This window comes from Oncorhynchus kisutch, linkage group LG19 (assembly GCF_002021735.2).
Source record: "Oncorhynchus kisutch isolate 150728-3 linkage group LG19, Okis_V2, whole genome shotgun sequence".
NCBI lineage: Eukaryota > Metazoa > Chordata > Actinopteri > Salmoniformes > Salmonidae > Oncorhynchus > Oncorhynchus kisutch.
In genome coordinates this window covers 38,784,478-38,809,511 of record NC_034192.2, presented here as the reverse complement: position 1 = coordinate 38,809,511, position 25,034 = coordinate 38,784,478, and the positions used below count along the sequence as shown (strand labels likewise).

The following is a 25,034-nucleotide window of genomic DNA, read 5'->3' as shown; positions in this document are numbered from 1 at the left end:
TACTTTTAAACTCGGACAAAACAGAGATGCTTGGTCTAGGTCCCAAGAAACAAAGAGATCTTCTGTTGAATCGGACAATTAATCTTAATGGTTGTACAGTCATCTCAAATAAAACTGTGAAGGACCTCGGCATTACTCTGGACCCTGATCTCTCTTTTGAAGAACATATCAAGACCATTTCGAGGACAGCTTTTTTCCATCTACGTAACATTGCAAAAATCAGAAACTTTCTGTCCAAAAATGATGCAGAAAAATTAATCCATGCTTTTGTCACTTCTAGGTTAGAGTACTGCAATGCTCTACTTTCCGGCTACCCGGATAAAGCACTAAATAAACTTCAGTTGGTGCTAAATACGGCTGCTAGAATCCTGACTAGAACCAAAAAATTTGATCATATTACTCCAGTGCTACCCTCTCTACACTGGCTTCCTGTCAAAGTTTCAAGGTGTTACTGCTAACCTACAAAGCATTACATGGGCTTGCTCCTACCTATCTCTCTGATTTGGTCCTGCCGTACATACCTACACATACGCTACGGTCACAAGACGCAGGCCTCCTAATTGTCCCTAGAATTTCTAAGCAAACAGCTGGAGGCAGGGCTTTCTCCTATAGAGTTCCATTTTTATGGAACGGTCTGCCTACCCATGTCAGAGACGCAAACTCGATCTCAACCTTTAAGTCTTTACTGAAGACTCATCTCTTCAGTGGGTCATATGATTGAGTGTAGTCTGGCCCAGGAGTGGGAAGGTGAACGGAAAGGCTCTGGAGCAACGAACCTCCCTTGCTGTCTCTGCCTGGCCGGTTCCCCTCTTTCCACTGGGATTCTCTGCCTCTAACCCTATTACAGGGGCTGAGTCACTGGCTTACTGGGGCTCTCTCATGCCATCCCTGGAAGGGGTGCGTCACCTGAGTGGGTTGATTCACTGATGTTGTCATCCTGTCTGGGTTGGCGCCCCCCCTTGGGTTGTGCCATGGCGGAGATCTTTGTGGGCTATACTCGGCCCTGTCTCAGGATGGTAAGTTGGTGGTTGAAGATATCCCTCTAGTGGTGTGGGGGCTGTGCTTTGGCAAAGTGGGTGGGGTTATATCCTTCCTGTTTGGCCCTGTCTGGGGGTGTCCTCGGATGGGGCCACAGTGTCTCCTGACCCCTCCTGTCTCAGCCTCCAGTATTTATGCTGCAGTAGTTTATGTGTCGGGGGGCTAGGGTCAGTTTGTTATATCTGGAGTACTTCTCCTGTCCTATTCGGTGTCCTGTGTGAATTTAAGTGTGCTCTCTCTAATTCTCTCCTTCTCTCTCTCGGACCTGAGCCCTAGGACCATGCCCCAGGATTACCTGACATGATGACTCCTTGCTGTCCCCAGTCCACCTGGCCGTGCTGCTGCTCCAGTTTCAACTGTTCTGCCTTCTTATTATTCGAACATGCTGATCATTTATGAACATTTGAACATCTTGGCCATGTTCTGTTATAATCTCCACCCGGCACAGCCAGAAGAGGACTGGCCACCCCACATATGCTCTCTCTAATTCTCTCTTTTTTTTCTCTCTCTCGGAGGACCTGAGCCCTAGGACCATGCCCCAGGACTACCTGACATGATGACTCCTTGCTGTCCCCAGTCCATCTGACCGTGCTGCTGCTCCAGTTTCAACTGTTCTGCCTTATTATTATACGACCATGCTGGTCATTTATGAACATTTGAACATCTTGGCCATGTTCTGTTATAATCTCCAACTGGCACAGCCAGAAGAGGACTGGCCACCCCACATAGTCTGGTTCCTCTCTAGGTTTCTTCCTAGGTTTTGGCCTTTCTAGGGAGTTTTTCCTAGCCACCGTGCTTCTACACCTGCATTGCTTGCTGTTTGGGGTTTTAGGCTGGGTTTCTGTACAGCACTTTGAGATATCAGCTGATGTACGAAGGGCTATATAAATAAATTTGATTTGATTTGCAAAATAGACCGTTTTCATATCTTCATAACTCTGAATATCCTTAGAATTTTTCTCCAAAATGCATGCTGTCGTACAAGGTTAGTAGCTACATTTTACGACATATACATGGTTTCCAGATACCCCTGTAAAGCCCAGCTCATTGACTATCCTGCTAGCTTTGCTTCACCTCGATCGGTGCTTATTTGACAAAAATACAGTCGTTTAAGTGATGGCCGCCCGCTTCATCGGCGTGCTCTCTGAACAAACATGGTGTCCTATAGGATATACTATACCCCTAATGAAATAGTGAAGTCTTGTTACCTTCTATGATCTCTGAGGAATAGATATGAACGTGATTTCACTCGTTGAAACAAGGTTATGGCTGAGATTTTCACGGATTGTTTTCTTTTAATAAAAGCTGAAATAAATCATTCTCTACTATTATTCTGACATTTCAAATTCTTAAAATAAAATTGTGATCCTATCTGACCTTACACATGTCATTTTTACTAGGATTAAATGTCAGGAATTGCGATAAACTGAATTTAAATGTATTTGGCTAAGGTGTATGTAAACTTCCGACTTCAACTGTATATATATATGTACAGACATTTATTATTTCTCTAAAATCTGCGATCTTGACATAATGTGCTGCATGATTCACAACTGTCCTTAAGAAGTGCATCAATGACGTTGTCCCCACAGTGACCATATGTACATATCCCAACCAGAAGCCATGGATCACAGGCAACATCCACACTGAGCTAATGGCTAGAGCTGCCACTTTCAAGGAGCCATCAATTCCACTATGACCACTGCCGAGCCATCAAACAGTCAAAACATCAGTACAGAACTAAGATTGAATTCTATTCGTCAGCTCTGACAATCGTCAGATGTGTCAGGGCTTGCAAATGATTGCAGATTACAAAGAGAACCCCAGCCGCGAGCTGCCCAGTGACACGAGCCTACCAGATTAGCTAAATTCCTTCTATGCTCACTTCGAGGCAAGCAAGACTGAACCATGCATGAGAGCACCAGCTGTTCTGGATGATTGTGTGATCTCGTTCTCTATAGCCGATGTAAATAAGACCTTTAAACACATTAACATTCATATGTTCAACCTCTCCCTGATCCAGTTTTTAATAAGTTTCAAGCAGACCACCATAGTCCCTATCCCCAAGAATGCCAAGGTAACCTGTCTAAATAACTATTGCCCTGTAACACTCACATCTTTACCCATGAAATGGTTTGAAAGGCTGGTGATGGCTAACATCAACACCATCATCCCAGACACCCTGAACCCACTCCAATTTGCATAGCGCCCCAACAAATTCACAGATGACACAATCTCTATTGCACTCAACACTGCCTTCTCCCATATGGACCAGAGGAACACCTATGTGGAAATAATGTTCATTGACTATAGCTCAGCGTTCAACACAATAGAGCCCTCAAAGCACATCACTTAGTTCAGGACTGAACACCTCCCTCTACAACTGGATCCTGAACTTCCTGATGGGCTGCCCCCTGGTGGTAGGGGTAGGCAACATCACAAACACCACACTGACCCTCAACACGGGGACCCCTCAGGGGTGCGCGCTTAGTCCCCTCCTGTACTCCCCATTCACCCATGACTGTGTGTCCGCGCATGACTCCAACATCTTCATTATGTTTGCTGACGACACGATGCGGGTTGGCTTGATCACCGAAGATGATGAGGCAGCCTATAGGGAGATGCCAGGACAACAACTTCTCCCTCAACGTCAGCAAGACCAAGGTGCTGATCGTGGAGTACAGGAAACAGAGGCTGTAGAATACGGGGCTGTAGTGGAGCAGATCAAGAGCTTCAAGTTCCTCGGTGTCCACATCATCCACACACCAACACAGTCGTGAAGAAGGCACCACAATGCTTCTGGAACCAATAGGACCCTGAACAAGCCATAAGACTGAGTAGCTATTTGGTTAACTATTTAACTATCTGCATTCACCCTTTTTTCACTAACTCTTTTGACTCTTCACATACTTTGTTGCTGCTAGTATATGTTGCTGCTAGTATCTATTATTATTCATGTGGCCTAGTCACTTTACCCCTACGTATATGTACATACTGTATCTACCTCAATTACCTCGTACCCCTGCACATCAACTCGATACTGGTATCCCATGTATATGGCCAAGTTATGGTTACTCACTTTGCATTTATTCCTCGTGTTATTTTTTCTATTATTTCTTTTTTTTCTGTCTGCATTGTTAGGAAGGCCCTGTAACTAAACCAGGACTATTTTGCTGTGACAATATAAGTCAAATGAAGATCCCTTGTCTGTAGCCATGCCATGTGGAGCCCCATTCCTCTTCTCAGAATTGGAGATAAAGGGAATGGATTAATTCTGGAGTTTTGTAAGAAAGCCAACCAATCTAAACCTATGGGACATTTTCAAACAGACAGATCTCCCTGAAGATGTTTTCATAATCAATTAGTAATTCTGTCTTGACTATAAATAGGGATGGAAACCATGAATAAACAGAGTGGATTATTACTCTGCTGTAACTATTGGATGCTAGACATCTAACATCATCTGAAATGCTGACAAAAGTTGGATAATCTTATTAGGTTGGTGAAATACATTTAAAAGTATGTATGTAGAGATTGATAGACAAGAAACACTAAACAGAGCTACATCGCTGCTTATAAATTCATTTCATTTTCAAGTCTTGCACTTTGTCAGTTTGCGGTTATTATTGCTCATAGAGATTAACCTACATAGGAGCCAGCCTGAGATTTTCATAAACAGATTTCTCAGGCTAGCCACAAGGCATATATCCACAGTAAAAATCCATTGAAATTATAGCTTTTGAAAGCTGACCTTTCCATTACACCCTATCCGCAGCCCATTATTCAAGGAATATTTTAACCATGTTTGAATTAAAAGAAAGCCTTGAAGTTGATACTGTGGCCCTCAACAGCTGGAAGTGTTAACTCTAGTGATGGCTGGACAGGTGTGCGGACATGAACACCCATGAAACACTGCTTTCATGTAATGTATCATTCCTGTAAGTTCTATGAAATGGGTTTTAGCAGGTGTGGCTGATGTTGAAGAGTCCGTCTGTTCAACTTGTGGTACTTAAATTATGAGAGGTGCTTAAATCATGGGTGGGCAGAGTGAAGAGTGTTTAGTGTATTTCGGTTTCAGGATACAGGATACAGATACAGTCAAAATTGACAGTTATTTTCATACAGTGAAGCCTAGTTTTTTTTTTCAACTTCAATAGATTAGCTAGCGTTCGATACATTCAAATACTGTACTACTAAAATCAATCAAATGCTTACAGTGCAGCACGCAAATGCTCAGTACATTTTGTCACATACTGTAGTCAAAATGGTACCTTCTCTGGCTCAGGCACAAGTATCCCACTGTCAAGGAGAAACATTTGTCTCACCGCTCCTCCTTACTAAGTCTGATTTAGTAGGCAACTGTGAGCTCTGTTAAGAGGCCATTTGTTATTCTGATACACAATCAAAGCAGAAGTTCTGATGGATGGGTGTGTCGTCCAACAGCTAACCCATTGTTTTGGTCCGCATGGTGCACACTTCAAATATAAAATGTGATCTATGGGTGTTGACCTGAGAACCTGGATCAAAGATCAACCATACCATGAAAAATTGTTGGGACCTTGTGAGAAAAAAAACAACAACAAGCGGCTTCTTAGTTTATCTGTCTGACAAAACAAAGCCACTAAGGAAGAAGGGTGCGGGACTGAGGAGGGTTTTCCCAGGAGTGAGATCCATAAATTAGTGTACTTTAATATTCTTATCCCAAAAGACAGGTAAGGATTTACACTCCTCTTGAAGTGGAGACAGCAAATTCAAACAGAGTTGGATAATTTACTGTGCCTGCTATCCGTACTGAACACCAACTAACATCCAAATGCTTCAGTGAAGGGAGTCCACAGAGGAATGAATGGCCTTGAATATCAACAATGATGTGTAAAATCTTATTTGAAATGGAAAATAAAACAGCACAGGCCTTGGCTCGGATGTTCTGATGATCAAATCTGGAGTAAGAGACAAAGGAAAAGAACATCTTTTAAAGCATGTTTTATTGAAAGCTATAAAAAGGTAGTCTAGATGAATTGTGCCTCTGGGGAATCAGCAGAGATATTTGTGGATATAAACCATGGACCTCCCCTTGAAGTAAACAAATAAGTGTGATTCTCCCTTTATTGGAATCAAGGGAAACTTAGAAGCAACAGAACAAAATGACTTTAGGCTTTGCTCAATGGGAATGATTTGCTTAGTTTTGGTTTCTTTTAATTGACATACTGTGGTTTTCCTTACTGTCTACGGGCATTTGTTGGATCCTTCTTAGATATATGCACTTCCAACTCCCCCTCTAAGTGTGTGCCGTATTTCTCGTCCATCCTTCAGGAGAGTGACCTCAAATTCCAATGGAACTGATTCAGTGGGGAGGGAGTGTGGAAGCAGCCCCAGCCAAGTGCCAGCTCCAGCCTTCACTCCACACAGCCAAGGGAATAACATACAGGAGACTGGGGGTATGATGGAAGCCAGACGTGACGTCCCACCTTATCACTCCTGGGTGTTTCCATTCAAACATCACTCCAACATGTAAAAGATAGAAGAAGAAGAAAAATCCTTTTTTTTCTATTTCCTTCCTTTGGCTGTATTCCTATAGTTTGTCCTTTGTCCTGACGAGGAAGTTAGTCAGTTCTGCACAAGGCAGTGAAATGTGACATGCAGAACAGCCTGCAGTTAACATAGTGAAGCAGTTTGCTCACAACTAAGAAATGGCCAAACTCTATAGTACAAAAAGAGCCAGATTCCAGAGTTAGATTTTTTTATGACTTGCCCACTCACTCTCTTTCTCTGCAAATCAATATTCAGTTTTTCCAGTGTTTGAATGGAATACCTATTGATGTACACTGCTGCCATCTAGTGATGTGAAAATGCAACATTGACAAAGTTACACGTACAGTAATGTGGAGCTGTGAAAGTATGCTGTTCTTGTGTCCTTTCAATGTATAAGGGCTTAACCATTAGGGATTGGAGTTGGATCCTCAACTTAATGTCTATGTACTGTAGGCATTGTCATAACATCAGTGAGGTTGGTCAATTTGTAGGATTTGTACAGTTGACAGTCTACATCTTGATCTATTTTCCTACAAAACTTTTCCTAGATGGTGGGATACCATATCAATGAAAAGGATTGAGTTCGTATCCCCGCATCTGGTGTAGAAAGCTTGGTGTTTTCATGCCCTTGACCATAATGCAGTAGTATATTGTTGAGAGAATTATGTTGTTACGTTACAATTAATTTTTTATTTCCAAACCATAATGAGATGAAATTATTGGAAGCTTCCATTTCTTACTGGCACAATAAGTTATCCTCATCTGAAAAAGCTATAAGAGCACAAAAAGAAATGTGTGAACAAATTAGTTACAAAAAGATCTTAAAACCTCAAACTAAGACTGAATGTGTTTGTTTGAGTGTGTGGCAACGTGCTGGAGAGGACAGCAGTTTTCAGCAGAGGTTAGTTAGGAGTTCTTGAAAGAATGTATTAATGTCAATTCAATGGATCCAAGATTTTCCCCTTTTCGCTCCATCTATCAGGGCCAAGAAAATACCTCACTCTTAGGCCTAGCTTGAAAACTTAGTGCTGTGCAATTCTCATATCTGCAATTTGTGATTTACCTTATCCTAAATCATTCAATTTGATATTAACTCACCCCCATCTACTATCCATAAATGCACACCTAAAGTACAAATAAATGATGTGTCTCCTGGTGTAGGAACAGGCAGGCAGTGCCATTAGACCATTCCGTCTCCTCCCATCCATATATTTATACCCCATAGTATAAGCAGCCCAGTGAAATATTTTAAAGGACTTTTAAATCACTTAAGCTGAGCATAAATCTTTACATTGCCCTCTTAGCCTGTGGCACGTTGGAAGGGATTTGGATATTGTGCGGTTCCTGAAAGAGAAGCGGCCCTGTCTTTTTTCCAAAGTTGAGCTGAACTTCTGCTGAATGCGGGAAAGAAGAACGAAAACAGCCTTGTAGCCTGCAGTAGGGAGCAAAATCAAATCAAATCAAATGTATTTATATAGCCCTTCGTACATCAGCTGATATCTCAAAGTGCTGTACAGAAACCCAGCCTAAAACCCCAAACAGCAAGCAATGCAGGTGTTGAAGCACGTTGGCTAGGAAAACCTAGGAAGAAACCTAGAGAGGAACCAGGCTATGAGGGGTGGACAGTCCTCTTCTGGCTGTGCCTGGTGAAGATTATAACAGAACATGGCCAAGATGTTCAAATGTTCATAAATGACCAGCATGGTCAAATAATAGGTCTGGGACAGGTAGCACGTCTGGAAGCTGAGACAGGAGGGGTCAGGAGACACTGTGGCCCCATCCGATGATACCCCCGGACAGGGCCAAACAGGAAGAATATAACCCCACCCACTTTGCCAAAGCACAGCCCCCACACCACTAGAGGGATATCTTCAACCACCAACTTACCATCCTGAGACAAGGCCGAGTATAGCCCACAAAGATCTCCGCCACGGCACAACCCAAGGGGGGGGCGCCAACCCAGACAGGAAGATCACTGTGGAAAGATCCGCGTTTAAGGTGAGTGGCCCATGCCTGTTTAGAAAAGGGCCACCGTTTTTATGGGGGACCCAGACCCCCAATGAGGACCGCCCTGACTACACACCAGGCTCCAGGACTCCCAGAATAAGAGCATGTGGTCTGGGGCTGGGGCTACCCCGTCAAGGACATGAGAGCAGAATGTTGGACAGGGTTAGGAGTTTCTGGCGGAGCAGGTCCTAACTCAACATGGATATTATTGGGCATTGGGACTGTGGGGTGGTGAGACTGACGACAAGCTCTCAGAGTTATAGCTTAGCGCAGGAGAGTTAATTTAACTGAGTCAGCTCAACTTAAAACCTATTACTATGTTGTATGGGTTAGCGTGGTCAGCAAAAGCTCTCCGTACTATTCTTAAAATCATACCAACTCTTATTTTAAAGAACCAAGTGCAATCTATAATGCCTTCTTGAAAATATGGAGTGTAGATGAATCATCACCATAACACTTTTGTAAGAACCTGTTACATGATCGTGGGCTCTGTCACCCATAGTACAGTGTGATGTAGTACTGCATGTCTTCTTCAGATAGCAGACTGAGGAACATGGGTAGCAGTCACACAGCGGTCACAACTGGGCTTGCCCTGGTTCAGGCTCCCTGACCCACCCGTCTTCTATCCATCCACGACCCGACTGTACGTGTTCATGTCCAAGACACAGAAGCAGGCCACAAAGCCTCTAGTATTCCTTCTTTGGTATTGGACTCCTGCCAAGCTCAACCATCTATACAACACACAAACTGGAATGTCACGAGTGTCTGAACGCAGACGAGGATACGCAATTAAGGGCTTGACAGGTCCCAGTGGACTGTAAGCCCTGGGTACCTAGAGTATTGAGGGAATATCCTGCCTAGGGTCAAAGGGCAAGGTTACACAGGGGTGAAATTCTAAATCAAAGTGAGGAGCAGCAACTTGGGGAATAACAGGGTACTCTTGGGGCTATAATATCAAACAAACGATAGGATAAATAGGAGGACCATTGTCAGCATATATTATTGTTAAGCCAGGAAATTAGCTCCTTACCGGTTGGTCTAACCATGATACTTGGGCCAGAACGATCACGGCTGACAAGCTACAGCTACCACGACTACTCCAATGTGATTTTACCTGACTGGTGGTGCTATAGCCTATAGATTAGTGTGGAGGCCTGCTATAGCATATAGATTAGTGTGGAGGTCTGCTATAGCAAATATATTAGTGTGGAGGCCTGCTATAGCCTATATATTTGTGTGGATGCCTGCTATAGTCTATAGATTACTGTGGAGGCCTGCTATAGTCTATGGATCAGTGTGGAGGCCTGCTATAGACTATAGATTAGTGTGGAGGCCTGCTCTAGCCTATATTTTAGTGTGGAGGCCTGCTATAGTCTATAGATTAGTGTGGAAGCCTGCTATAATCTATAGATTAGTGTGGAGGTCTGCTGTAGCCTATAGATTAGTGTGGAGGCCTGCTATAACCTATATATTAGTTTGGAGGCCTGCTATAGTCTATAGATTAGTGTGGAGATCTGACCTGATATCGTCTATCGATTAGTGTGGATGCCTGCTATATTCTCTAGATTAGTGTGTAGGCCTGCTGTAGTCTATTGATTTGTGTGAAGAACTGCTAAAGCCTATAGATTAGTGTGGAGGCCTGCTATGGCCTATAGATTAGTGTGCCTACACTATGGGCTGGCTTGTGACTTTTTTCAAATCATCATTAGAGTCCCATCATGTAGCCTTAGAACATATTAAATATCAAAACATATAGCCCAACATTTTATCACAACTACAGTTGCATAAATAACTAAATTAAGCATATAGGAGGACCAGTTTTGTTGTTAACCGCTCAACACAGAATACCCACATGTGCTTCCTTTGAAATCACTTCGAGAAAATGTACTAATGGAGTCCACATCCATATGGCATAGCCATATCAGGGCCTAACATAAGGACAACTCAGAGCATGTTATTCAGAAATAGACTACATTTTATTTATATCACGTTTTCTTTCAACCTGTCTAAAACAAAACATGGATTTATTGATGATGGTGTAGGCTATATTAAACTGATTTATTTTACTTTTTAAAATGATGTAGATGTTCCAAAGGCCCTGCATCAGTGGTTTGTAGGCTATACTTGGAAGCCAGGAGATGCTAAATGTGTTTATGCTAATTAACGGTCAGTTACCGTGAGGCAGTTATTTGCTTGACAATCACCGGCTCACGCGCCACAGCAACCAACCCCTGACCAACAATTACAACTCAGAATAATATCTGCCATAGCATACTTGTGATAATCAAAATGGCTGTCATTCGAAGCACTATCTTCTCCTCTCTCATGTCCATACCAACAAAAAGAGTTGGGCAGGACAATGATAATGATGCATCATGCATAACCACTTGATGAATCAGTCCTACGTTCAGCACTGTTGACTGTCCAAGAATGTTCAACAACTGCATACAAAAACAGCAGTCAGACATACAGCAACGCACAGATGGATGTGCTTTACTGTCTCAAATTCATTTAGAACAAGTCAAACTTTTCATTAAATCAGACGATGAAGTGTTGCAGATCCCACATATGTTTCCCAAATAACTTCAAATCAATTTACCTAGTTGTTATCACATTATATGTCAATAATATAGTTCTGTGAAGCAAAAGTAAACATGCTTTTAGTTAAATTGATTAAGAATATGCATAGAAGTAGTATATTTTTTACTCTCATTGGCCATTTTGTGTATGTTCAAGGTCAAATTGGAAGTGTCTCATATCACCTTCAATTCTGGTAAATGTATTTGGTTGGTCCTTGGTGTGATATTTCTTAAACTGAATAACATGTTTTATCACTTAATACATGGATGTGTGGCGAAAATGTTTTCCGACCAACCATTGAGACCTGGGTGGCCCGTATCAGACATACTTTCAAGTCTCACGTCCATTTTACAACCATTTAGCCTTTGCCTGTCTGCCAAGCTCTTGTTTTTAAAGGTACAACAACAACAGAACTCAATAGCAGGAAGCAGTTGGTCTGGTTGCCTGCATTGCACTTGGCAGCTTGCCAATTATATATATTTTTTTACCTTTATTTAACTAGGCAAGTCAGTTAAGAACAAATTCTTATTTTCAATGACAGCCTAGGAACAGTGGGTTAACTGCCTGTTCAGGGGCAGAACAACAGCTCGGGGATTTGAACTTGCAACCTTTCGGTTACTAGTCCAACGCTCTAACCACTAGGCTACCCTGCCGCCCCATTGAGGAAACGAAGTTTAGCACTAACGGTCGTAGGTCATGTGTTCCAGGAATGTTTTGTCTTGACCATCAAACAATGGAGGGATGATTTGGTCGTTTTTGTTATATTTTCTTCAGTAACTTGAACAACGCTTTCATGGAGGAACCATCCTTAGTAACCCTGTTAGTTTTTATTGGTTACTCTATTTATTTAAGGTCAAAAGTGTGCGGTGAGGAGCCAATGGGAGTTAAATTTTTAAAAGTTATGTGTGACGCTGCTTTTGCAGCCACCTCCCATAGGAGGAACAGTTTTACAAACCAAGTTAAACAATATTTCATCTGGGCGCATACACGCCACAGGGATATGTAGTGTCATGACGTTGCCCTCTTTGGGTACAGCAAGCCCCATCCCCCTCTCCCTGTCTCCTACACACAGGCTGCTGTGGTCAGAGAGAAGTCGTAAATTCCTGGAGGAGATAATCTCCTCATGGCCACAGTATAGAGACAGAGTGAATTTTCATAGAGAACAAAGGAATTTCTTCCACCTCACAGAATTTGAGGTCCGAACAACGTTTATGTTCTGGAGAAGGCATAACAGATCGGTGAAGAATCCAGCTACGAACTGGTCCGTTTGGTACCATTTTGTGACACTCATGGGAGACAATACGGCCACATTACCATAACGCTGTTTATATAATAGCCTCAGATATGAGGTTTACATCTAATTGTTGTATAAGATGAATGAGTGAAGATGATACTGTTTGTAAAATTGTGTAATGTGATTTTGGACTGTTTAATGAAAACTCCAATTCCCTTTTGAGTTGAACTAAATCAGAGGACCACCCGTGAGCCCAGTTTGGACCTGGCATCATGCGACAGCCTTTTTCTGCTCTTCCGAATAAAACCCCCACTTTGAGAATTTCTCAACAGACCATGTTTCTCTCCATTACGAGAGGACAAAGGTTGCAGACCAGCTTACCTCGATAACGAGAGGGCCAAGGTTTGAGACCAGATGGATGAATCTTTTAACCATCCCTCGTGGTTAATAAACTCTTAGACTATCGATACTGACCGAATAAGAACAAGTCTTTGATATTAATTACTAGTCTGCAGCTAAGAATTCGGTATCATTGAACGCGAAGACCGACAACCACCGAAACATCTATCCATAACGACATGAATGAATGTCACTCTGAACTATCCATTCTAACCACGACAGAGAGAGCGAGAGAGAGAGAGAGAGAGGGCGGACAGGCTCTCCAACAGAAACAAACTTTTCAACAGAGATCCCGACTACACACTGAGCGTAAATATATATTGATTGCAATTGTTCCTGAATGAGTGAGCGTTCATGTGCAAAGAATTAGCATTTCAATTGTTATAATTACTCACATCCGTCATCATGAAGTGCTTTGAGAGACTAGTCAAGGACCATATCACCTCCACCCTACCTGACACCCTAGACCCACTCCAATTTGCTTACCGCCCAAATAGGTCCACAGACGATGCAATCTCAACCACACTGCACACTGCACACTGCCCTAACCCATCTGGACAAGAGGAATACCTATGTGAGAATGCTGTTCATCGACTACAGCTCGGCATTCAACACCATAGTACCCTCCAAGCTCGTCATCAAGCTCGAGACCCTGGGTCTCGACCCCGCCCTGTGCAACTGGGTACTGGACTTCCTGACGGGCCGCCCCCAGGTGGTGAGGGTAGGCAACAACATCTCCTCCCCGCTGATCCTCAACACTGGGGCCCCACAAGGGTGCATTCTGAGCCCTCTCCTGTACTCCCTGTTCACCCATGACTGCGTGGCCACGCACGCCTCCAACTCAATCATCAAGTTTGCGGACGACACAACAGTGGTAGGCTTGATTACCAACAACGACGAGACGGCCTACAGGGAGGAGGTGAGGGCCCTCGGAGTGTGGTGTCAGGAAAATAACCTCACACTCAACGTCAACAAAACTAAGGAGATGATTGTGGACTTCAGGAAACAGCAGAGGGAACACCCCCCTATCCACATCGATGGAACAGTAGTGGAGAGGGTAGCAAGTTTTAAGTTCCTCGGCATACACATCACAGACAAACTGAATTGGTCCACTCACACAGACAGCATCGTGAAGAAGGCGCAGCAACGCCTCTTCAACCTCAGGAGGCTGAAGAAATTCGGCTTGTCACCAAAAGCACTCACAAACTTCTACAGATGCACAATCGAGAGCATCCTGTCGGGCTGTATCACCGCCTGGTACGGCAACTGCTCCGCCCTCAACCGTAAGGCTCTCCAGAGGGTAGTGAGGTCTGCACAACGCATCACCGGGGGCAAACTACCTGCCCTCCAGGACACCTACACCACCCGATGTTACAGGAAGGCCATAAAGATCATCAAGGACATCAACCACCCGAGCCACTGCCTGTTCACCCGGCTATCATCCAGAAGGCGAGGTCAGTACAGGGGCATCAAAGCTGGGACCGAGAGACTGAAAAACAGCTTCTATCTCAAGGCCATCAGACTGTTAAACAGCCACCACTAACATTGAGTGGCTGCTGCCAACACACTGACAATGACACTGACTCAACTCCAGCCACTTTAATAATGGGAATTGATAGGAAATGATGTAAATATATCACTAGCCACTTTAAACAATGCTACCTTATATAATGTTACCTACCCTACATTATTCATCTCATATGCATACGTATATACTGTACTCTATATCATCGACTGCATCCTTATGTAATACATGTATCACTAGCCACTTTAACTATGCCACTTTGTTTACATACTCATCTCATATGTATATACTGTACTCGATATCATCTACTGTATCTTGCCTATGCTGCTCTGTACCATCACTCATTCATTTATCCTTATGTACATATCCTTTATCCCCTTACACTGTGTATAAGACAGTAGTTTTGGAATTGTTAGTTAGATTACTTGTTGGTTATTACTGCATTGTCGGAACTATAAGCACAAGCATTTCGCTACACTCGCATTAACATCTGCTAACCATGTGTATGTGACAAATAAAATTTGATTTTATTTGATTTTATTTGATTTTATTTGATTTAATTATCAGCTGTGTGTTGTCTTATGTCAGTTGACCCCCACTTCCCTTTTGTACACCAAGCCGCGATGCCGGTTTATCCCACTAGGGAAACTCCGTTATCATTTCCTTGTCACTATCTACTGGTTGTTTATGCATTTCTGTGAATTACTTAGTTAGTAAATAAATGATTTAAGACAATTGATGTATGGATGACTCATAGTGAAGAATGGGTTCGTGCAGATAACCAACAATTTACGCCATTTGGAATGAGACTAACGTGAGGTAAAATAAATAAATCATTAATCAGAAAACGAATTGATTAGAAATAAAATATCTGAAAAGTTATATTAGTAAAACTATAACTTCGTAATCTGAATATTTTGCTTGGTCCCCCTGACTTCCTAGTTAATTTGCCTGATTGGTTCATTATGAAATGCTAATTACAGAGAATTTTTGATAAAAACTTAAAGTCTTCAGTTAATGATAGTAAAGACACGACAGTACATCACATGATTGACGTAGCTTATCGTTTGTGTTGTGTGTTGAGCAGCAAGCTAATTTTGCAAAAAATCCACAGTTACCTCAGAAATGTATGCCAATTCATCTCAGCAATAAAGGTGTTCATAAAATACTGACATCTCAGAATCACATGATAGATGTCACGACTTCCTCCGAAGTCGGCTCCTCTCCTTGTTCGGGCGGCGTTCGGCGATCGACGTCACCGGCTTTCTAGCCATCGCCACTCCATTTTTCATATATCCATTTGTCTTGTCTTGTTTCCATACACACCTGGTTTTCATTTCCTCAATCAATCTACTTGTATTTAACCCTCTGGTTCCCATCATGTTTTGTGTGTAATTGTTTCATGTTATGTGGTGTTAGTTTACGCGCTTTACTTTTATGTTCCGTTTTTTTGAGCACGTTTGATATATATAATGCTCTCGTTTTTGGAACAATAATAAAAGTGCACCTGTTCATTATACTCTGCTCTCCTGCACCTGACATCGCCTCCAATACACCATTGACAATAGAATGCTTCTTTTACACTGTGACTTGTGAAACAACAGTGTTAGACTAATATCTTTGGTTCCGGCTCATATTTATGGGTTCATTCGGTGAAAAGGATTCAAATGGAACTTAGGATGTGTGGGGGAGCTGTCTTTAGAAACACTGTTTTAGAGCAATGTGCATAAAAAGCAGAATGAACACAAAGATTACTGATTGAAACTGTCTCAAATCAGTGCAAACTATTTCAGTTGAATTCCAGCTCTTCCAGTTTTCTGTTAGGTAGTTGGCCTGGCAGTGCACACAGTCTTGGCATTGTCTTTCAGTTAGAATAGGTAGAAACAGCAAATGTGAAATTGATAAGAGAGTAAAAAAATATATATTATTAGTTTAATATTAGCCATCTCGTTAATTGACTTTTCATCGCTTCCACAGAGGAGATGATTTCCCATCATGCACTCAGAGTGTATACTTGCATCTGGCTATCAGCACCTCTGCAGGCAGCGCTGTTCCAGGAAGAAACTCCATTTATGTTATGACTACAAAGACTGATTGAAATTGTGTGTTCACTCCAATTTCACTTTGTGTATATGCTTGAGCTACTACAATGTACCCATGTTTAGCCTAAGGGAAGAGACGTCTTTATTTTGATTTGACCTAGCCACCAAAGTTTTGAATATCTTCATGGCCATTTTATGCAAACGTGTGTCAGAGCTGAATGGAAGTCAGTAGGGTGCCCTGGAATGAGACATTCTTTATTGGGGCGTTGGCATGTTGAGTGAGTTAGATATATGAGGGGAAAAGCCATCAAAACCCTGTATTTTATCACTTTTCTAATTAATTCATTGGGATATTTCTAGCTTGGCGTTCACCTCACATTTATTCTACTGTTTGACTCCTGCTGTAAGATAAATGTGGAATAAGTCCCTGCTGGTGGACTTTGAAACAACCCTTCGAAGAATGCGACAGTCACAGAATGGTCTGGTCTGTTAAGGAAATGCATGATTTTATTCTTGGGTTTAATTTCAGGTCGTTACAGTACCACTGCCCCAATTAAATGGTTATCTTGGTGTCTGATTTCATTTTAGTTCTATCACTTCCATTTGATATGGAACATATTGCGGTGGTATTTTACCCATTTCCCCATTATATGAAGTGAAATAACATGACGTAGAAGTCTGTGGCTCCAAGTGTTCTTTATCAAATTCAGTCTACTGTTTTCTAAAGAAGGAAGATTGTATTTTCCTTGGGAAGATGAATCTGGTTAAGTGTCACAAGATAGAAGGAGCCATCAACACAACAGACATTTATGAGACATGTATAAATATGACATCATGAATCGTGATATTATCTGACTAAAGAAATATTTAAGTTTATCATATCTATTGTGCACACTGTCAGAATGTCTCAAGTGACTTAAACCTTGAGGCTTTCTGAAAATGAGCTGTGAAGTGACATGGCAAATTACTATTTTATAGGAGTCTCCAATACTATGTAACTTCCTCTTTGGTGCACTTTCCAAGTCGATGTTAATCAAAATGAAACCCATCCCTCTCAGTCTGTCACACTTCATAAATCAGTCAGCTTTGCGCTATAGGTTTGCATATAAAATAATATCTTAAAAAGGGAACGTCAATTGGTGTGGTTGACTGTAATTTGAATGACCTCAAATACAGGTGAGAGGAGAAAGTCCAAGGATTCCACCTTCAACTCCATTCCATCTTCATAACATTATACTGAGGTCATTCAAATAACCATCCCATCATGCAATGCATGTAAAATACATTATGCGTTACTGAAATTTCCCAGACTTGAAGTAAAATGTGATACAACTACATCTACTTATTAAAGGAAACTGAATATCCATGACGTTCATCAATCAGACAATCAGTCAAAAACCCAGAGCAGTATTTAATATTTCCAAACCATACAGCCAAGGAGTGTTCTTTACAACCAGAGACAAAGGAAAGACTGGTATCCAAGTAGAGGTTGACTTAGACTTGCAATCGGCACAGGTTTTCAATTCAACCAATAGTAATCAGTAAAGAAGAATTTAGTGTAGTTTATGATTTTTAATGAAGACTTATTAAAGGCTTACAAAGTGGACATTTTGTTTACATTACCAAATATTTTGGCACAGTGGAAACATCAACCCACTGTCAATCCATTGGCCTCAGACATAGCCCAAGAAATTATAATTTAGGTGTTTTATATATTCTGGCTTCTAGTCACATGGCACAAGAGCCATAGAACAGTGGGAACTCCTTGTCACACAAGTATGCCAAATATAAGTTTGATCCATAATATGAATAACTTTTTTATAGCCACATGACCATTAGAAGTGACAATGACAGATGACTGTTAATTTGCAGCGCTGTTTTCAGAACAAAGCCTTCATTTGATAGAATGACCTGAGGTTGCCAGTTGTAAAAATCCAAAATAAGCACGATATTTATTTTCCTTGGTTTCTTAGACTGTGATTCCAGTGTTTATTTTCCTAAAACATCCACACTTGCTTACCTTCATGCATACCAAATATGAATTATGGTTGAGTTTGGGTCTGTATTTTGTTTTAAACTGACACTGGTTTCATGCTAAATGATTGTCAGTTCAACAAATGGCAGTAGACTTATCCTTAGCAGTTTATTGGTGCATACAGTATTTAGCCAAATGAGTCAAAATGTCAGCATATTAATGGGTATGGTAAACGTTTGGCTTGTATTTTAATTTCCCTTCATTTAACTTCCAAGGGAGAGACAAGGACAGCCAATACAGCACTCTTTCCTACTGACCTATTCTAATAGGAAAACAGCATTTTAAGGAAGTAAATTACACAGTTTTAACAGGACAAAGGGTATTGTGTAATATATGGGCAAGAATATTTCTAGTGCTTTGACTGGGGGCAAAGCAACAGGTCATTTAAAATGTTATTAGGCCACATTTATTCCAAACGGTTTATGGGACGCCACTTGACCTTCACTTAAAAGTATTTGCGGAAAATCAGGACAACATTGTAAAAAGAGAGGTTAGTTATGATAAGGAGTTTAAAACGTGAATGTGTCCCAGGTCTACACATATACAAGCGTTTACAAGCGTGTAAACACTTTGTTTGATAAAATCCAATGAAATGGCTTTTAGATCCGTTTCATGTTTTTGGTCCACATCATCATGTTGTTGAATCTTATTTTTCATAATCATTGTGCCAGAGGATCAGTTGGATGTTTATTTTTAACTGTGGTATCCCACACATTATGATTTTCTTCCACTCTGTAAGATTCTCATTTCCTAGCCAGAGGGGGGAAAATCTAATTAACGGGTTTAGATGTTTTAAGGGCACTTCACTGTATCATTTTGGTACAGTGTCCTTCACAAAATATAATTCCAACCTTCAAAAATGTACTTTTGTATGGAAACATTGCAGTAATCATCCACTGGAGATTCATTCAAGGTCTTTCCGATACCTGCTGTCATACCCTCTGTGATATGCAGAGGCAAAACGAACATAGCTAATTATATTAACCATTACACACCTACTTTATTCATGCAGGTTGATGCTGGGAACTGGTAACTGATGGGGAGAGTTACATAGCAAACCCACATGAAGAACGCCATTACAGAGTGAAGCTGTCCTCGGTTTATAAAATAGTATTTTTCTGGTTGATCCCTTATTTAATGTATAAAGACAGGCCTGAAGTAGGATACGTGTGGTGCACACAGTGTTTATTGCTGGATTAGTATAGCATCTGACTCTCATGTTTCACAACTGCAGACGCTAAAAGACCTGTTTAACCATTAATATTTAATCTTCCTTCAGCCTAAGGCTGTAATTCATGTGATGTGGCGAAAGTAAACTGAACCAGGACATACCAATGCAAAATAAGGTACAATATGGTCAGTACAGAAAGCTAAAACACTGTATTTACCACCACTTTTCCAGACGTGTCAACGGGAAGCATGTGGATTTAGGCCAGCCATTGGTATTTGTACTTGGCTTGGACTTAATAGTGCCCCTGTGCATCAATCAAGTAGTTCCCTTTGTTAGGTGGAGATTGTCTTAAAGCTGTCTCTCCTGAGGGAGCAGGCACTTTTCATGTCCATGTCCTTGAGTTAATGGTTTGTCTTCTATTTATATCAACACGGTTGACTTGGGCCGTTACCTTAATTGGAATCTGGGATTTCTGATCTCTGATATCTTTTAAGAATTCATCTAATCATCTACAATCTACCATAAAGATACAATTATCTTTAGCTAATCTTTTTTTTGCACCTGCGATACCACATTTCTAATGGCACCCACAATTCTTTGCATCACAATGATTGCCGGCAGTATTATAGTCACGCAAGTTTGCAAATCAACTTCGCAAATCATCTCGTCATGATCCGTTTGGCCGTTACCCAGAATCACTATACCGGATTTTTGACTATGAATAGGGTCTTCTAGATGTCTAATTAATGTGACCATTAGACTTAGATCCATTTGGACAAAACAAGTTTGTAGTTTTTCTTAAATTCACAATTTATTGCTCTCACGTGCACATTTCTGCCCAATAAAAACCAACAATGTGCTACCTTTTTCTAGCATTTCTGACAGCCCTAACATCTTTTCAGCCAAATCTCAGAGTTCTAAACTGGTCGAGCAACTCGTTTGCTGCGCAACAATAGCAGCTAGCTGGTAGAAGGCTAGCAGCTGTAGCTAGCTAGCCAACACCATTTAGATGAGAAGCAAAAGCAAGGTAGCTAGCTAGCTATATTTTGCTATGTAATGTTTTTCTAGTGGCTGAAGACAGTCATCTGTCTAAACTACTGACCTGGATACTTGCATGTAATCAGATCACAAACAAATAAGCCAGTGAATGTGATTGGCTGCTATTATAGCCAGTTAGATACACCAAACTTTGGGAACTTTGTGAAAACTGCCACACTGAGTTTCCCAAAACACCACGCAGAGAGAACGTCGTTGGAATCATGTGTCAATACTGATAGGATCAAAAGAAAGCAAGTGCTGCTCTCGGATCAGCGTTCTCCATTAAAATCTTTCCTATTAACATTACATTATTTCACAATATTGATGACGGATCAGCTCCTAGAGATATATTAGCACCTATGGCTGCAAAAATTGTAGCGGCTTATTCTAATGCTTACCCAATAACAATGCACTAAATCACCAATTTGGCACATCATTGCATGTTAGGCTACACATCATGAAATATATTGAGCCAAATTACAGACCGTAGCCTACAAGTAGTAAAATAGAACTCAATTGATTTTACATGAAATGTATTGTATTTCAATATGATTGAAATAGGCCTATAGCTCACTGTTTATATTTGAGTGCATTCATCATTTTCATTTGAAGCAAATTTTTATACGTTGCAAAGACATTGGCAACTTTATATTTGTAGTCAGCTTTGTTCTAAAGTTATTGTGGTTGCAGAGATATGGTTAAACCATGTGATTCTATGTTTAGAGGAGATATTCTGTGTATAAAGTTATGCGGGAGGGGAAAAAGTATCTAATGATTTCAAGTGCAACTTTAATAACGATGGTTTAGATAAACAGCTCTGAGATTTAACGATGCTCCTCCAAAAGTTGTAACTATAAACGTAGCCTTTAGATGCTCTTGAGATGCTTTCAAACTCTGCTCCCATCTGTATTCATATTTATACTGCCATTTATAAATGTGAGAATGAGTGTGTGCTCATTCCCACATTTGTTTGCTGGAGTTTGGACAGCTGTGTACAGCATTACTAAGAACATTTGTACAGTAGCTAAAGGATTTTGAGCACCTATCCAATATCCAATTTGTAAATATTGTAGCAGGCTCAAGGTTTTGGGGTTTCCACATCACCAAGTTCAATAAAAAAATCATGCACCAGTAGCACAACTAGAATGCAAATCGGGAGTTTTGGGGACGGAAGTCCATATAAGGCTCGGTGGTGGAGCCAGCGGGCTGCCGAATATCTCCCCTCAATAACCACTTCCCTCACCTCTCCATGCCATCTACCGTCTGCCACACCCCCACCCACTCCAGCTCCCTAGAGCATCCCTCCTGGAGAGGGCATCTGCATTTCCATGGGCTACACCTGATCTGTGGATGACAGAGAAAGCAAAGGGCTGTAAGGATAGGAACATGCGGGTGACCCGGGTGTTACTGTCCTTCTTCCGTGACATCCAAACCAGTGGTGCATAGTCTGTTACGAGGGTGAAGTGCCGTCCCAATAAGTAATACTTCAGCGCTTCCAGCGCCCACTTGATCGCTAGACATTCCTTCTCCACCGTGGCAACAGCTGGGTGTTCTTCACCTTCTTGTAGCTGTGATAAGATGGCACCCACCCCTGTTTTCAGACGCATTGGTCTGTACCACCAGTGTTTTGGAGAATTCCAACGTCACCAGCACGGGTCCAGAACACAGTTCTCCCTTTAGGTCCTGGAAGAATTTCTCCATCTCCTCGGTCCACGTCACCTGGGTAGGCAGACGGCTCCTGGTCAGATCTGTCAGGGGGCTGGCTAGTGAGGCAAAGTGGGGAATAAATCTACGGTAGTAACTAGTCGACCCCACAAACGTGAGTACCTGCTTCTTGGTGAGGGGCCGGGGCCAGTCGCCTCCGCTTTCTTTGACACATCCCCTGCCGATCGTGTACCCCAGGTACAGGTACTCAGCCGACCGCATGCCAAGCCAACATTTCTTTGGGTTCGCTGTTAGCCCCACCTCCCATAAGGCCGGCAATACCACGCTCACCTGGTTTAGATGTGTCTCCCACTTGCTCCCATGGATCACAATATCGTTGATGTATGCCCCCGCATACTCCCAATGGGGTCGGAGAACCCGGTCCATCAAGCTCTGGCAGGTGGCCAAGGCCCCGTGCAGCCCAAAGGGCAGCTTCTTGTAATGGAACAATCCGTCCGAGGTGGTGAAAGCAGTTTTTCCCGTGCCTCGGGAGCTAATTGAACCTGCAAATAAACCTTCGTTAGGTCGAGTGTGCTGATAAATTGAGCCGTTCGATTAATTCATCAATTCAGGGGGATGGGGTAGGTGTCGAGCTTTGAGATTTCATTTACCTTTTTAAAATCATTACAGAAGCAAATGGTGCTGTCTGGTTTCGGCACCAACACTATGGGGCTGCACCACTCACTATTCACCTTTCCGTTATATCAGCTTCCAACATCGTTTTATCTCAGTCCTGACCTCTCTCCTTGCTACCGGTTTGCGGTAGGGTCTCAACTTCACCTTTTTCCTGGGTTCGTTTATGATGCTATGCTGTACCAGATCGGTGTGTCCTGGTTCACTGGAGAACACATCCTGGTTTCGGCCAACCAACTCCCTCAGCTCCTGCTTCTGGGCTTGGCTCAGCTGCTCCCCCATTGGCACCTCCACCAGCTTGGTCTCTGTGGTAACCTTCTTCTGTGAAATAAGAGTAGAGTACAATTTCTTTAGAAAATTCACATGATAAATCTGGGTCAGATGCCTATGTCCAGGCTGTCTGACCCTATAGTTAACTTCACCCACCTTCTCAATGACTTCGTATGGCCCATTCCATCGGGCCAAAAACGTACATTCTGAGGTGTGGACCAACATCAACACTTTGTGTCCAGGCTGAAAGTCCCTTCGTTGTGCCCCTCTGCAGTACACCCACGATTAGGCCTCCTGGGCCTCCAGCATGTGTTCCCGTACCAGGGGCCACAGGGTTGCCATCCGATCTCATGTCTCCCACGTGCTCCACCAAGGTTTGGTGGTGTGACGGGTGTTGTTCCCAGGCTTCTTTAGCCACGTCCAGTAATTCTGTCCATCAGCCTCCATCACCTTCTTTATCATCTGTATCAGGGTTCGATTTAATCATTCCACCAACCCAATGGTCTGAGGGGGATACACTGAGGTGCGCAACTGGATTATTTTCATTAGCTTGCATAGATCCTTCATGATTTGTGACATGAACAGGGTGCCCTGGTCGGTCAATATTTCATCGGGGATGCCTACTCGGGAGAACAGCATGACCAACTCACATGCGATTCCCTTGGTGGCCATGGTACGCAATGGCTTCCGGGTACCTGGTGGCATAATCCAGAATCACTAGAATGTTTTGGTGCACTCGGTTGTTCTTGGGTAGAGGTCTCACCAGGTCCATTGCGATCCTGCTGAAAAGGACTGAAATTATCGGTAGGGGAATCAAGGGACTGAGAAAATGTGGTTTTGGCGCCACCTGCTGGCACTCCGGGCAACTGAGGCAGTATTTTTCCACTGCTTTCTTCACCCCTTGTCAGTAAAATCATGCCTTGATCCTGTCTAAGGTCTTCTCCACCCCTAGGTGAGCCCCAAGAAGGTGGGAGTGCAGGACAGATAGTACAAAAGGGACGGGGCACCAACAAAAACTCCAGACATTCATCATTCTTCTTCACGACCTGATACAGCAACTTCTTCTTTATAGAAAAACAGCCTTTACGTCCACCGTGGTCACCTGCTGGAGAGCGCTGGCCAAGTTGGGATCCTCCAGTGCCGAACCAGCCCACTAGAGAGGGCTCTGGAGCCACCTCGTGCCACCTCTCCCTCCAGTCTGGCTTCAACAGAGTCCCCATCCGAGAGGGGTTTGGTTGATGCCTGGGAGTCCACTTCCTGGAATCCACACATCCGGGCATCCCTCCTTCTGGCGTTCCTCCGACCTCTCCGGCTTCCTCCTCCATTCTGGTCCCCTCAGTTCCCCACGTCTCTGGACATACTGGTCCACAGTTGGCGGAACATCGTGAAATCCCTCCCGATAAGGACTGGCAAAGGCAGGTTTGGGACGACTCCCACTGGTCGTGTTTGTTGTCCCTTTGTGATCTGTAGGTAGAGGAGTGTGGCAGGATAGTCCTTGGTCTCACCGTGTATGCACGTGATGGCCATGGTGTCCGCCAAGTTCGGGGACTGGGCGACGTCAGGTCGGATCAGGGTCACCATACTCCCAGAGTCCATAAGTGACGTGGTGTTCTTTCCATTAGCTCTTACCGGGGTGACAGAGGAAGGACCACTCTCCCTAGCCCAGCATGCCATCAGCAAGCCGGAGAGCCACCCATTGGCTACTTCATTGGCTGAGGCCGAAGGCATCGGGACATCGCAGTTTGGACAGATATCTCCCCTCAATAACCACTCCCCTCACCACTCCCTGCAGTCTTCCACAATATGTAATCTTAAAAGTGTTTTGT

General features: G+C 42.7%; 1 pseudogene; it reads right to left on the bottom strand.

Annotated features, from left to right (window-relative positions):
- LOC109910160 (uncharacterized) overlaps positions 1-24,533 on the bottom strand; it is an 87,300-nt pseudogene extending 62,767 nt beyond the window's left edge.
- Positions 24,534-25,034: the final 501 nt, after the last annotated feature.